The sequence below is a fragment of the Sciurus carolinensis genome, unplaced genomic scaffold (assembly GCF_902686445.1).
Source record: "Sciurus carolinensis unplaced genomic scaffold, mSciCar1.2, whole genome shotgun sequence".
Lineage (NCBI taxonomy): Eukaryota > Metazoa > Chordata > Mammalia > Rodentia > Sciuridae > Sciurus > Sciurus carolinensis.
Genome location: NW_025920174.1, coordinates 916,783 through 928,822, shown reverse-complemented (window position 1 = coordinate 928,822; position 12,040 = coordinate 916,783). Strand labels below are relative to the sequence as shown.

The following is a 12,040-nucleotide window of genomic DNA, read 5'->3' as shown; positions in this document are numbered from 1 at the left end:
AGGGAGACCCCAGGGTGCTGTGGCAAGTGGAAAAAGCCAGGTGTGGAACAGCGGGTGGATTCATCCCCAGAGACACCTGACCATGTGTGGTGCAGGTGCCAGCTGTCCCACCAGTCACCAGGAATGAGACCAGGCTTCTGGAGAGAATCTGATAATCAGGAAATTGGCAGCAGCAGTGTGAAAACCCTACTTTGCTGGACTTCTTTCATTTGTTTGGAATGCTTTTTAGTTTCGTCTGGTGGCTGGCATCACAGGCTACTCAGGACGGGGGCCTCTGAGCACCCAGGGCCCAGATTAAAACTGGTTTCACTGCTTTTATTTTGCAGAAGGAGCCAGGAAGGTAGAGCTGGCCCTTGGAATTAGGAGTTGGTTTTGTTCTATGATTTGCATTTTTCAGCATTTGCCATGATTTCACACCCTGCCTGTTCACAGTATTTTTTGAAATACATGTTTACATTCATACACACATCCAGAAAAGGGAATGGTTAAGAACACGGAGGTCTCCTTACAATGTGAAGTATCATGGACAGATACCTATACTGTAAAGTGAAGTGAGAAAAGCTAGATTTGACCCCAAGTATAAAAGAAAAAGAAAACTCAAAAAAGGTCAGATATGATGTCTTAAAATAGCAGCGATGAGGTTAATAGTCTATAGTTGTTACACATTTCTTCCCTGATTTCTATTTTCCAATTCTTCTATTTTACGATGGAGGAAGGATGAGTATAACTGAAAGCAGAACCATAATCGCCCTGTTATCTTTTCTGATTCAGTCCTTTGTTCCTCCCCTCTTTATTGGGCAGCACTTTTCTTGTTGCACTGATCAGGGGCCAAAGTTCTCCTTGCAGAAGAATGTCATGGAATTCCTGGCACCCCTGAAGCCAGTGGCCATTCAGATAGTGAGGGACTCGCATGGGAACAAGATGAATGAGTGCTGGGAGCTGGGCTGAGTCAGGGGAGGCCGGCACAGGGCAGGGCATGTCTCCTCTCCTGGTGGCGGTCCTCACTCTACCCTGGTCAGGACACGGCTCTGACAGCCTCCTTCCTGCCTCTGGCAGCCTGGTGGACAGGGTCAGAATCTTCACCTGTCATTCCTTGCCCAGCCTCCGCTCTTCTGGAAGGTTCCCCCATCTGTTTAGATAGAGGCCAGCAGTTCTCAGTTTGCTGGGCTGAGTTCATGCTGGTGGAAGTTGGTGGGGTAGACAGGGTGCAGCTCCGAGGCTCCACAGGTAGAGGCCCCATGAGGCTGAGGCTGTGGAGGCCTCCTGTGATCAGGAAAAACCCCTTACCTGCTGGTGTTGTGTGAGTCGCAGCCTCTGTTGCTTCCCAGGAGTGGTGCTGGCGGACAGTGCTTTACTGTGAGCATGCGTGGTGCTGCCCATGGTGTTTGCTCTGGGCAGTGAGCCTCCACCCCTGGACTTGGAGCCCTGGATCTGATTGCCCAGAGGCAGGAGGCATGGCTGGAGGGAAGTTGGCTCTGGGAGGGTGGTCACAGAGTCCGGGCCCCCAGTGCTAGGTCAGGTCAAGGGGCTGTCGTGAGCATTTCTCCTTTGCAGAACCTGGTCAGGGAAGGGCTGAGGCCAAGAGGAGCTCAGAAAGGCCCTTGTTTCTGACTCCTGGCATCTGGCGCCTTCGCCCACCAAGCCAGGTTGGTGTGGAGGGCTCCTCAAAAGGGAATTTGGCCTAGTGGGGAGGGAGGTGGGTGTGCTTTGGAGGCTTCCAGCCTCTGCCTCCGAGCTGGGTGCAGCAACCTCAGTGACTCCCTGCATCTTCAGGGCCTGCAGTTACCTCTGTCCTGGTCCCCCTCAGGCTATGTCTTTGTGGATTTCAGCAGCAAAGAGGAAGTGAAGAAAGTCCTGAAGTGTGACAGGGTGTACATGGGTAAGGGGGCGCTGGCAAGGCCCCTTGGGCTCCTCGTTCCCTTGTGGGCTCCTTCATGTATGTCTGTGCCTAGCTTTTCCTCCCACCTGATGCTGTGGGCTCTGAGGGTAGAGCAGCAAACCGAGGGACTGCAGAGAGGCAGGCAGCATGGGAGCCCATGAGCAGGCACATGGCCGTGGGCAGTACGGGTGGTCAGGGCAGTGGCGAGGGCTGGGGGAGAGGAGGCAGGTCTCCAGTGGGGCAACTGTTGGGTCTCCTGGAGTGAGGAGCAGGCTCTTGTCTCTGGGCAGGGTTGGTGGAGGTGCAGCAAGGGTACCTCCCCCAAGCTGGGACATGGTCCTCCACCCACTCTGACAGGGATGGCGATTGGACCCAGCCACAGACTCCTGGGGATGCATTGTGTCAAGGTAGATGGGGGTCCCCGGGAGTCCTGCTGTCGGGTCAGTGGAAGGTATCGATCAAGCTCTGGTGGCGCATGTGGAGGCAGGCCATCCCTGTGGTCTCCTTAGGCATGCTGGGTGGTTTTTGCAACCTGCTCACCAGCAGGTGATTGTTCAGGGTCGGGCTGTCACATGAGACCTTTCCCAAGGCAGAGCCACCAGCAGTGCCAGAGTAGGCTCAGAGTTCAGAGGACCTGTCACTTGGCCTGGGACAGCAGGCTCCAAGGGCTGAGGCTATATTGGCAGACTGGGTGTGGTCCCGGGGGCTCAGGCTGCTGCCCCACTACAGAGCCTGATGCCAGGCCCATCGCCTTTCCCAGCTGGAGCATCTGGCAGCCTGCAGCCAGGGCCTGGGTCCCCAGCCAGGTGTTTCAAGTCCCAGGCTCCCTGGACCCTCTCCTCCTGTAGGTGGATGCCTACATCAAGGTGTTCAGGGAGAAACATGTGCCCACAGCCAAGGAGACCCTGCAGAACAGTGTGCAGCCCTGGCAAGACCGGATGCTCAGAAAGAACGAGGAGGAGAAGGACCTGGCTGACTCTGGGAGGCTCTTTCTGTGCAACCTGCCCTACACCAGCACTGAGGGGGACCTGGAGGGGCTCTTCTCCTCCTATGGTAGGGCTCTACTCCTGACTGTGCATGTAGGCCCCTGCTGCGCCTGGCTCCCACTTAGCTGGGTTGGCCCAGTCTGCCTCTCACTCGCTCTTGACCTTGGGCAGTGGCTCCAGCTGGTTTCCTCATCTGAAAACAGGGCTCTCTGTCCCCACTGCAGATCTAGTGGCATCTTCTGCTTTCTGAACTTGAACTTGGATTCCTTTTTTTTTTTTTAATGGTGCTGGGGATTGAACCCAGGGTCGCTCTGCCACCAACCTACATCCCCATTTTTTTTTTTTTTTAATTTGAGACTGTCTTGGTAAGTCTACGAGGCTGGCCTTGATCCTCCTGCCTCAGCCTCCCAAGTTGCTGGGACCACAGGCATAACCAGCCTGGCCCACAGAACTTGATTCCTTAGCTCTCACCGTCCAAATGCAGAGCAGGAGCGATGGAGGCATTTTCCTGAGATTCTTTGGCTTCTGGTGTTAGAATTCAGCAGCCACCCACCCTGGCCCACCCACCATGCTCCTGCCTGGGAATGCTTTTTTTCTCAAATGCTTCCCAAGCAAACCGAGCTTCCAAGAAGAGGCAACAGCCAGGGCCATCTTTGTTTTTGCTGGTGTTACATCTTGGGCTGGGAACTTGCAGGCCTGTAGTTGAGCTTGGTCACAGGGGCCGTTTGTCGAGGGGAGGAAGATTCACAGTGCAGGTGAATGTGTGCTCTGGAGATGCTGCCAGTGCCCTTGTCTGCCAGGAGGCTGGCCTGGGTATGGAGGATCAGCGAGGCCGTGTGAGTGTGGCTCAGGCCAAGGACAGCTCAGAGGTCCCAAGTGGAACCTGCTTGCAAGCCAGGTGATGGGACCTGAAGGTCTGTCCATGCTGTCCTGCTCCCCAGTTCCTCACATGGGCTGGTGCCCTGGCCACACAGCAGTGCTGGGTGGATGGGAGGGGGCTTGACCATAGACTGCAGGTATTCATTTGGGATGTGGCTGCACCTGGTGTTCAGAGTGGAACCACTGCAGACAGTGTCCTCTGAGAGGGACGGCATTATGAACACTTATGTGGCACTAACTGCAGCAGGCCTTGGGTAGTGACCATACACTAACTCTTGGACCCTTGAGGCCACTGTGTGTGGGGCGACTGTTGTGTCATTCACAGGCAAGAGGAGGAGGCCTTGTGGGCAAGGCCACTGCCCAGGACAGGTTGTGCTCAGCAGTCCGTGGAGCCAGGTGCAGCCCCTTGCTTCTCTTAGGGTGGGGGCAAGGGGACAGGGAAATGAAACCCTTGACCTGGAAGTGGGCCTCATGACTGGCAGTCGCCATCCTTCCCTCAGGCTGAGTGGACATGGCCAGTGCACAGCAGTTGTGCTGTGTTCATGTGGCCGACCCTTAGTGCCTGGCACTTTCCCTCAAGCATGGGCCCAGCTCCAACCCAGGTGACTGACGCTCTCCTGTCCTCAGGTCCCCTGTCAGAGCTCCACTACCCCATCAACAGCCTGACTAAGAAACCCCAAGGGCTTTGCCTTCGTCACCTTCATGTTTCCTGAGCACACGTTGAAGGCCTGCACAGCAGTGGATTGGCAGGTATTCCAGGTGAGGTTGCTCATGGGACCGCCGGGGTTGCCAAGCCTGGTAATGGAGGAGGGATGGCCCTGTGGAATGCAGGGAACTCTGCTCTTCAGGGTCACCTTGCAATGTGCCCAGGCCACCTACCCTCCAGTGCACCTTCATTCACAGCGTATGGACCTTGTGGGCTCTCAGGCTAGACCTGGCCCACCCATGGCCACTCACGTTCTCCCTGTGCAGGGCCTGGGAGTTTAGTGTGAGAGGCCATGGGGTGTCACAGAGGGGCACCTTTCCCTTGGCATGGCCGTGTCGGGGACCCCAGCACCAGCTGGACTGAGAGTAACTGTGTGTCTGCTCTGGCTGCCGTCCCTGTCCTCCTGCAAGTCTGGCCCTGGGTCCAACTTGTTTAGGACAGGAGGCCCCACTAGACAGGAGGCCCCACTGGAGTGCAGGGCTGGAAGGTGGGAGGGTAGCTTGCCCACTTTCTCCCCTGTCCCCACAGGGCAGGATGCTGTACGGGCTGCCGTCCACCATCAGGAAGGAAGCCGGTGAGGACACCGACACCCCCGGCTTGTCCTACAAGAAGAAGGTGTCCAAGGACAAAGCCAGCAGCTCCAGGTCCTCACCAGCCCCGCCCGGGCTCTGCTGCCCTCTCCACCTTTCCAGGCCACCTGGTCCCTTTTGCTCTATAGCTTGAGGTTCATCCTCACCTCCGAGCCCACTTCCCCACTGCAGAGGGGAAAGCGGTGCCAAGCTCACTTATGCTCTGAGGTATCAAGTCCACCTCAGACGGTTGCCACCTGCTGGCCCTGCACAGTCCAGCTGCTACACTGCCAGAGGTTGGATCTGTCAGTCCCACTGCCTGCTGGTGGGGAGCCCACCCAGGACAGGCAAGCTTGCGGGAGGGCTAGGAAGGCGGGTAAGCATAAAGACAGGCTATGTGTCTGAGAGAGCACCTGTGTGTCCCAGCATGGCCTGTCCTGCTCTGCCCCTGCCCGCAGCTCCCATGACTGGAACATGCTGTTCATGGGGCCCAATGCTGTGGCCGATGTCATTGCACAGAAGTACAGTGGCACCAAGAGCCAAGTGTTGGACTATGTGAGTGGCCCATGACCTGCGAACTTCGTGTTCGCAGATCCTCTTGGCAAATCTGTCCAGGGATGGACCCCTGCAGAGTTCTTTCTGGCAAAACCAGGAGCGCGTTACAGTCACATGGTGAGGGACATCCCTTGATTCTGCCCATTGGCTGCTTTCTCCACGGTCCTCTGCCCTTCCTCAAGATACCAGAGGCCAGCCTGTCTGTGGAGGTGGACAGCAAGCTCGTGTATAAGTGAATCGCCTGGTGGCCATGTTTTTAAATAAGAAACAGGAAAATTAATTCTAACAGACGCCCTTTACAGCTAATGCTGAGGGATTGTCACTTCGCTGTGCCCAGCGTAGTCACAGGGTGTTTCTCCTCCCTTCTTCCCACCCAGGCCACTGAGTTCCATGTGGAGCAGTATGTGGGTTTGAACAAACCACACCTCAGGTGCCCAGTGGCTCATGGCTGCCATGCTGGGCAGTGCAGCTTGGCCTGAGTTGGAGGGAGGGACAAGGGATGGTCACAGTGGCTCTGGTGCTGTGAGTGCCCCAAGCACCAGGGCTTTGCAGTGCTGGGACAGGGTCCTGCCTTCTAGAGCCTTCTGGTGCCTTCTTGAACCTCCTAGTGGAGACAGATGGAGAGAGGAGAGCCAGGACTGGTGGGGAGGTGACAGAGCAAGGACTGCTTGGTGTGAGGGGTCACGGTCAGGGTCAGCCCTGCAGAAGCCCCCAGGGGCTGCTAGAGGAGCCACAGACCTGCCCACTGCAGAGAAGGGAAGAGCCGGAGTGGGTGTGGGGACTCGTGGCTGGAGAGTGTGGCAGAGGGGGTCAGGCAGATGTGGCTGGGTGAAGGACACTGCTGAACCCACTTCCACTGGGTCTGCTCAGCTGCTGGCTGGAGAGAGCAGATCAGGTCCACCTGATGGCTGCTGGTCTCCTTTCCCCCTCCCTCAGGAGACCAAGGACAGTGTGGCTATCTGTGTGGCCCTTGGGGAGACCTAGCTGGTGCAAGAGGTGCGGCGCTTCCTCCTCCACAACGGGGTCAACCTGGACTCCGTCAGCCAGGTGGGTCCCCACTGCCCTCCCCGCAGCCTCTGATGGCCCTGACTGATGGCTGCTGCAGAGCTGGGGACGGGGCTCCAGGGATGCTGGGGGTGTGTTGACAGGCCCTGTGGTGACTGGAACCAAAACCTGAGGGCTCAATGCTCCGCTGCCCCTTGCAAGGACAGGCTGCACCTGGCGCTTCTTCCTCCACGCCTGTGGCAGCAGGTGGCCTGCAGTTCCACACTGAGATGCCAGTCTGATCAGTGGAACAGCGGCTGGGGCACCTGGGAGGTCCACCAGGCTGGTCATTCACTATCATGGTCTGCACAACTCAGTGGGGGGCTGGGGGCTGACCCCTCAGCAGAACTGCCCAGCTGTGGAGTCAGCAGGTGGCCTGCTGGAGAGAGTGGTGCCTCCTGGGTCTGCTTCCCAGGCACCTGGCCCCTGGGGCCCCAGACAGTGCTGGTGTCAGACTGGACCTCTGCTGCCATCTCTCACAAGTCCCTTCCGCTCCATAGACTGCAGCAGAACAAAGCAAGACTGTGATTCTGGCCAAGAACCTCCCTGCAGTCACCCTGGCAGCTGAGTTGTAGGAGACCTTTGGCCACTTTGGGAGCCTGGGCCGAGTGCTGCTGCCCAAGGGTGGCGTCACTGCCATCTTGGAGTTCCTGGAGCCCCTGGAGGTGCACAGGGCCTTCTAACACCTCACCTACTCCAAGGTGGGGCTGCCCCAGGGGAGAGGGAGCTGGCATGTGGGAGGGCCCTCAGCCTGAGCTCCACCCTTCCACAGCACAACTGCAGAAAGCACCCTGCTCCGCCCCTGCTTTCCCTGGCTTCCTTTCCTGCCTTAACTTGAGCCTTCACTGTCTGCTTCTCTGCTGTCCTGTACCCGTGATAAACTAAAAGTCAGTTCTCTACATGGGGCTGTTTAAGAATATCTATAGCCACAGCACTTTGACTTAGACCAACAAAAAGTCACCTGTGGCAGAGCTGGCAGGCAGGTGTTCAAGTCCAGTTTGTGGCCAGCACATCCACATCTGAGGGCTCTGGGGAGGACCTGTCCTTGTCTCTGCCACCATTGGGCTCCTGGTGTCCCTAGGCTCCTTGAATCACTACCATCCCACTCCTGTCTATGCCCCATCTTTGGGCCTTCTTGGTCCCAAATCTCCTCCTGGGTTTACAGCCTACAAACTGGGAGCAGACATTGAGGTGCGACTGCCAGGGCAGCCACTCTGTTGTCCAATGGCAGGTGATAGTAACCAGGCCTGTGGATGAGTAGTGGATGCTTGTTTTTCTTAACAGCTCAACACAGTACAGGAGAGTGTGTCTGTGACTATGTGTGTCCATGTGGTTTTACTCCAGGTTGCAGGAGGGATGTGGAGGCAGGGCAGCTCCATCACTGGCCCAGAATGCGTGAGTGGTACACAGCAGAGCCCGGTGGTACAGGCCCACAGCCTTGTGTTCCTGCATGTGTGTCCCATGGCTCTGCCCCTCCTGACCACTCTCTCCAGGCCCCTGTGGTCAGCAGATCTCTAAAGACTGCCATGATCACTTCTCGTAGCATTTCAGAATCTGGATACTCCAGGGACAGGAATGTCCTTGTGGGTGTGAAGGGTTAGGGCATGGATGTCTTTGGAACTAGACAGCCTGTGCTGTTGGGAAAAGGCTGGGCACACAGGAACACGGTTTTCATCTCCAGCCAGCTGCTTTTCCCTATGTACCTTCCTGTGCGGGGCTGAGAGCGGCTGACCTGCCCAGGGAGGGACCATTCCTGAGCACAGTTCCAGAGGTGCCCACTCACCCAGACTGCTCAGCTCAGCTCGGCTCTCACTAAACCCAAATGCACACCCCAGGCTGTGCCTGCGACCACCTGACCAGGCTCCTGGGCTGGGGTCGGGTGGAGTGGACTCCACCTTGCCAAGGGCCCTGGGCTGTCCAGGGTGTCCCTGGGAGACTCCCACTCCTGGAACCCCAGCAGTCCCCTAGGACAGAGCGAGGAAGGTGATCAGTCTTTGCCAGAGGTCTCTGAGCAAGAAGGAGGTGTGTGCTTGCTGGCCAGTTAACCAGCTCCTGCCTGGCACAAAAGCCTCATGCCATTGAGTTAGGTTGCCAAGATTGAAAAAGTGGGTTTTCGCGTGTAAAGTTGGGTTTTCTACTTCTTTGCAAAACTCTGAACTTCTGACCATACTGATTTGGCCTTCCCCAGGGGCAGAAGCTGACTATTGCTGATGAGAGGCTACCCCTTGCACTGGCCATGAACCTTCTGGGGCACCATCGTCTCCACTCCTCTCTCCTCTATAAGTTTTTGTCAGTCTTCTGGGAACCTGTCTTGCCTTCCTTAAACCAATTGGCATCTAGTGTTGGTATGCTGGAATGTTCCTGAGGCCACCCCTTTGTGTTTGTGATGTGATCTCTGTGGTTGTGCATGAGGCCAGGTAGCCAAAGCACCCAGCTGAGGTCCTGGCACATGGCAGGAGATCTATTGCCCACTCTTTCCTTGGCCTTCAACCTCTGAGATGCAGGATGACCAGGAGACCCAGAGGGTCTTCCCGCTGACAGTATTGACTTTCACTTTGATTGAAATTCTCCTCCAGGACCTGGAGTCTGAGCTGCTGTGTCCTTAGTAGTCTGTTTCCTCCTCTTTCCTATGAAAGTGGGCTTCTGAGTACCAATGACCACACTTGGAGTCCCTTGCTGGGTCTGTTGGTTGTTCCTTGGGTGGGGAGGAACCTGCAAGGAGGTTTCCTCCTTGTGTCCTGGGGCCCAGGAAGCTGGAGGACTTGAGGTGTCCTCTGGGCCCTGGGAGGGATCCAGCTCGGTCACTAGCTGTTTCTGTGAGACTTGAAAGTCTTGTTCAGTGGCTAAGCAGTTGACACCTAATCAGAACTGGAAACCTTCAGGTCCACAAGTGAGAGGCAGTGAACAGGGCCCCCAGAACTTGGCATGACAGTGCAGGACAGGTCTGAGCACCCAGAAGCCCCCTTAGGCCCTGCACAGGTGGGAACTGTTGGAGAGAAGCATGCTGGGGAGAAGCCCATGGGCTCCTCTTCGGCCGCGGGACCTCAGGAGCTTCTGCCAGCATGGGGGGCAGGGCTGCAGTCTGTGGCAGGGCGGCCACCTGCTGAGCACCAAGGTGGGTTGGGAGTGAGGAATCCCCACCCTGGGGCTGTACCCCTGGGGATGCGGGATAGCTGTTGAGCCTTTCCTGAGGAAGGGGCTTGTCCCCACATCTGGCTCTCAGGACTTGGTGAAACTGGGGAGATTGAGCCAAACTGAGCGTGTTTCCCTAAAGTAGGGTTTCTCCAACAGTCCTAAGACTGAGGTGTCCACCACCCTCACCAGGGCAGACACTTACACTAGGCCCTGGCCAATAGCTGGTGGCCCTGCCCCTTCTGCCCTGTGTGCCCATGGGCACCGCCACTAATTGGCAAGGCCACATTCACCCTCCCTCTCCCTGGAACCTGTTCTTTCAGAGGGGGTGAGGTGCAGGGGCGGTGGGGACAGGAACTGGTGCAGCCACCTGGGTCTGCTGCTGCAGAAGCAGCCAAGGCCCCTGCCCACTGTTCTCATGTCTATGTGCACATGTGCGCTTTCCCAGCTCAAACAGACCGATGGAACCACACCCCACCCTCCTCGTCTTCACCTTCAGCTCCCCAGGTCCATCAGTGCCCTTCAGCATTCCTTAGCACATCATTTCAGTGGTGACCTACCATCCCAGCCTCCGGTGGTCTTGCTGGTCTGTCTGTGACTCTGTGTGGTGGTTTTTCCCAGTTTCAACCATTACAAAATACTATGACTTCCTCATGTATAGATAAAACCACTTTGACACACATGCATGTTCAAGGTGTATTTGAAATCGATATTCAAGTGGTTTTAGAATGCTCTAAGTTTCCCATTCTGTAATTTTTGCAAAACTCTTAAGATGCATTTCAGTTTGAAAGTTCACTAAGTCATGTTTTTTAAGGAAAAATAACATTTTTCTTAGGTTCATGGTGCAAGAACACAGTTTCCATAATTTATTTTGAAGTTAAAATGAGTGTGGCCTAGTCCTATCTGGGGCTTGTAGGTTTGGATCTCTGTCATATTCTCTTTAAAACAGAGGAGGATCTGGGTGCAGTGGTGCATGTCTGGAATCCCAGCAGCTCGGGAGGCTGAGGCAGGAGGATCTTGAGTTCAATGCCAGCCTCAGCAAAAGGGAGATGCTAAGCAACTCAGCGAGACCTGGTCTCTAAATAAAATACAAAATAGAGCTGGGGATGTGGCTTAGTGTATAAGTGACCCTGGGTTCAATCCCCAGTACAAAAAAAAAATACAACAGGGGCAGATGGTGGGACTTTTTCTCTCTCCCTGGCTGTCTCGCTGCTGAAACCTGCAGTCTCTCCTGACCGTGCCATGGAGGCAGAGCCCCTTGGTACAGTGTTCTGTGCTTTAGGCCCTGGCTTTGGTGGGTAGATGTTACTTAATGGTGTTGTTTGATGGGGTTAGTGGCTGATGTTGAGATTCCAGAAGGTGGGAAGCCAGCAGGGGAAGGAGCAGACGCATCCACAGCCAAGGGCAGAAAAGGAGGAGGAGGAGGAGGAGGAAGACGAGAGCCTTCCAGGATGCACTCTGTTTATTAAAAATCTCAACTTCAGCACCACAGAGGAGACTATGCTGAGGCAAGTGAGTATCCACCAGAATGGGGGATGCTCCATGCTGTGATGTGGGCAGTGCGTCTGTTCTGGGTCCGGCCTGGCTCAAGTGGTGGGCAGCCCGCCCTGCTGCACACCACCCCTGCTGTCGGTGGGGGGTGTTCCATGTTCCAAGCAGTTCCCCAACTGCTTCTGTGGTGAGTGACCCAGAAGTCAATGCCACCACTGTGCGTGCCCTGATGTAGCCTTCAGGAGACTCATGAGTGAGGGTGTCCCCACCTGGCATGTCTGGATGGGGTGAGTCTGCACCTGCGGGAGGAGAGAAGGAGGGTCAGGGTAGGGAGCTCCAGGCAGGGGACTGGCAGATGCCCAGTGAGCATGGCAGCCCATGGGGTGGAGGGTCAGGATGGGTGAGGGGCCCCTCCTGCTCAGAGGATGGGGTCTGTGAGCTCCCCGCCTCCCCAAATGGGACTCCCTATCAGAGGTGCTGCTTTTGGTGAACCGAGCGCAGCACAGAACAGACACTCACCAGATTTCCTGCTTAATGGATGAGTGACACAGCTCACAGTCCTGAACCTGTCCTGGAAAGGAGATGGTCAGAGGATGGAAATCTCTGATTCCCCTTCCTTTCAAAAGGTCCCCTGAGCTCTAAAATTCTATGGAGGGTTCAAGAGAGGAGGCAGTGTCCACTGAATCCACCTCTGTGCTGTGATTGTCCCTAGGTAGGAGGACAGCCACAGAAGTGGAGAGGCCCAGACCCAAGCAGGCAGCATGGCCAGGGGCCCCGGAGCACCTGGTGAAGCACTGAT

At 56.1% G+C, this 12,040-nt stretch overlaps 1 pseudogene; it reads left to right on the top strand.

Annotated features, from left to right (window-relative positions):
• LOC124974773 (probable RNA-binding protein 19) overlaps positions 1-12,040 on the top strand; it is a 103,907-nt pseudogene that overhangs the window by 84,759 nt on the left and 7,108 nt on the right.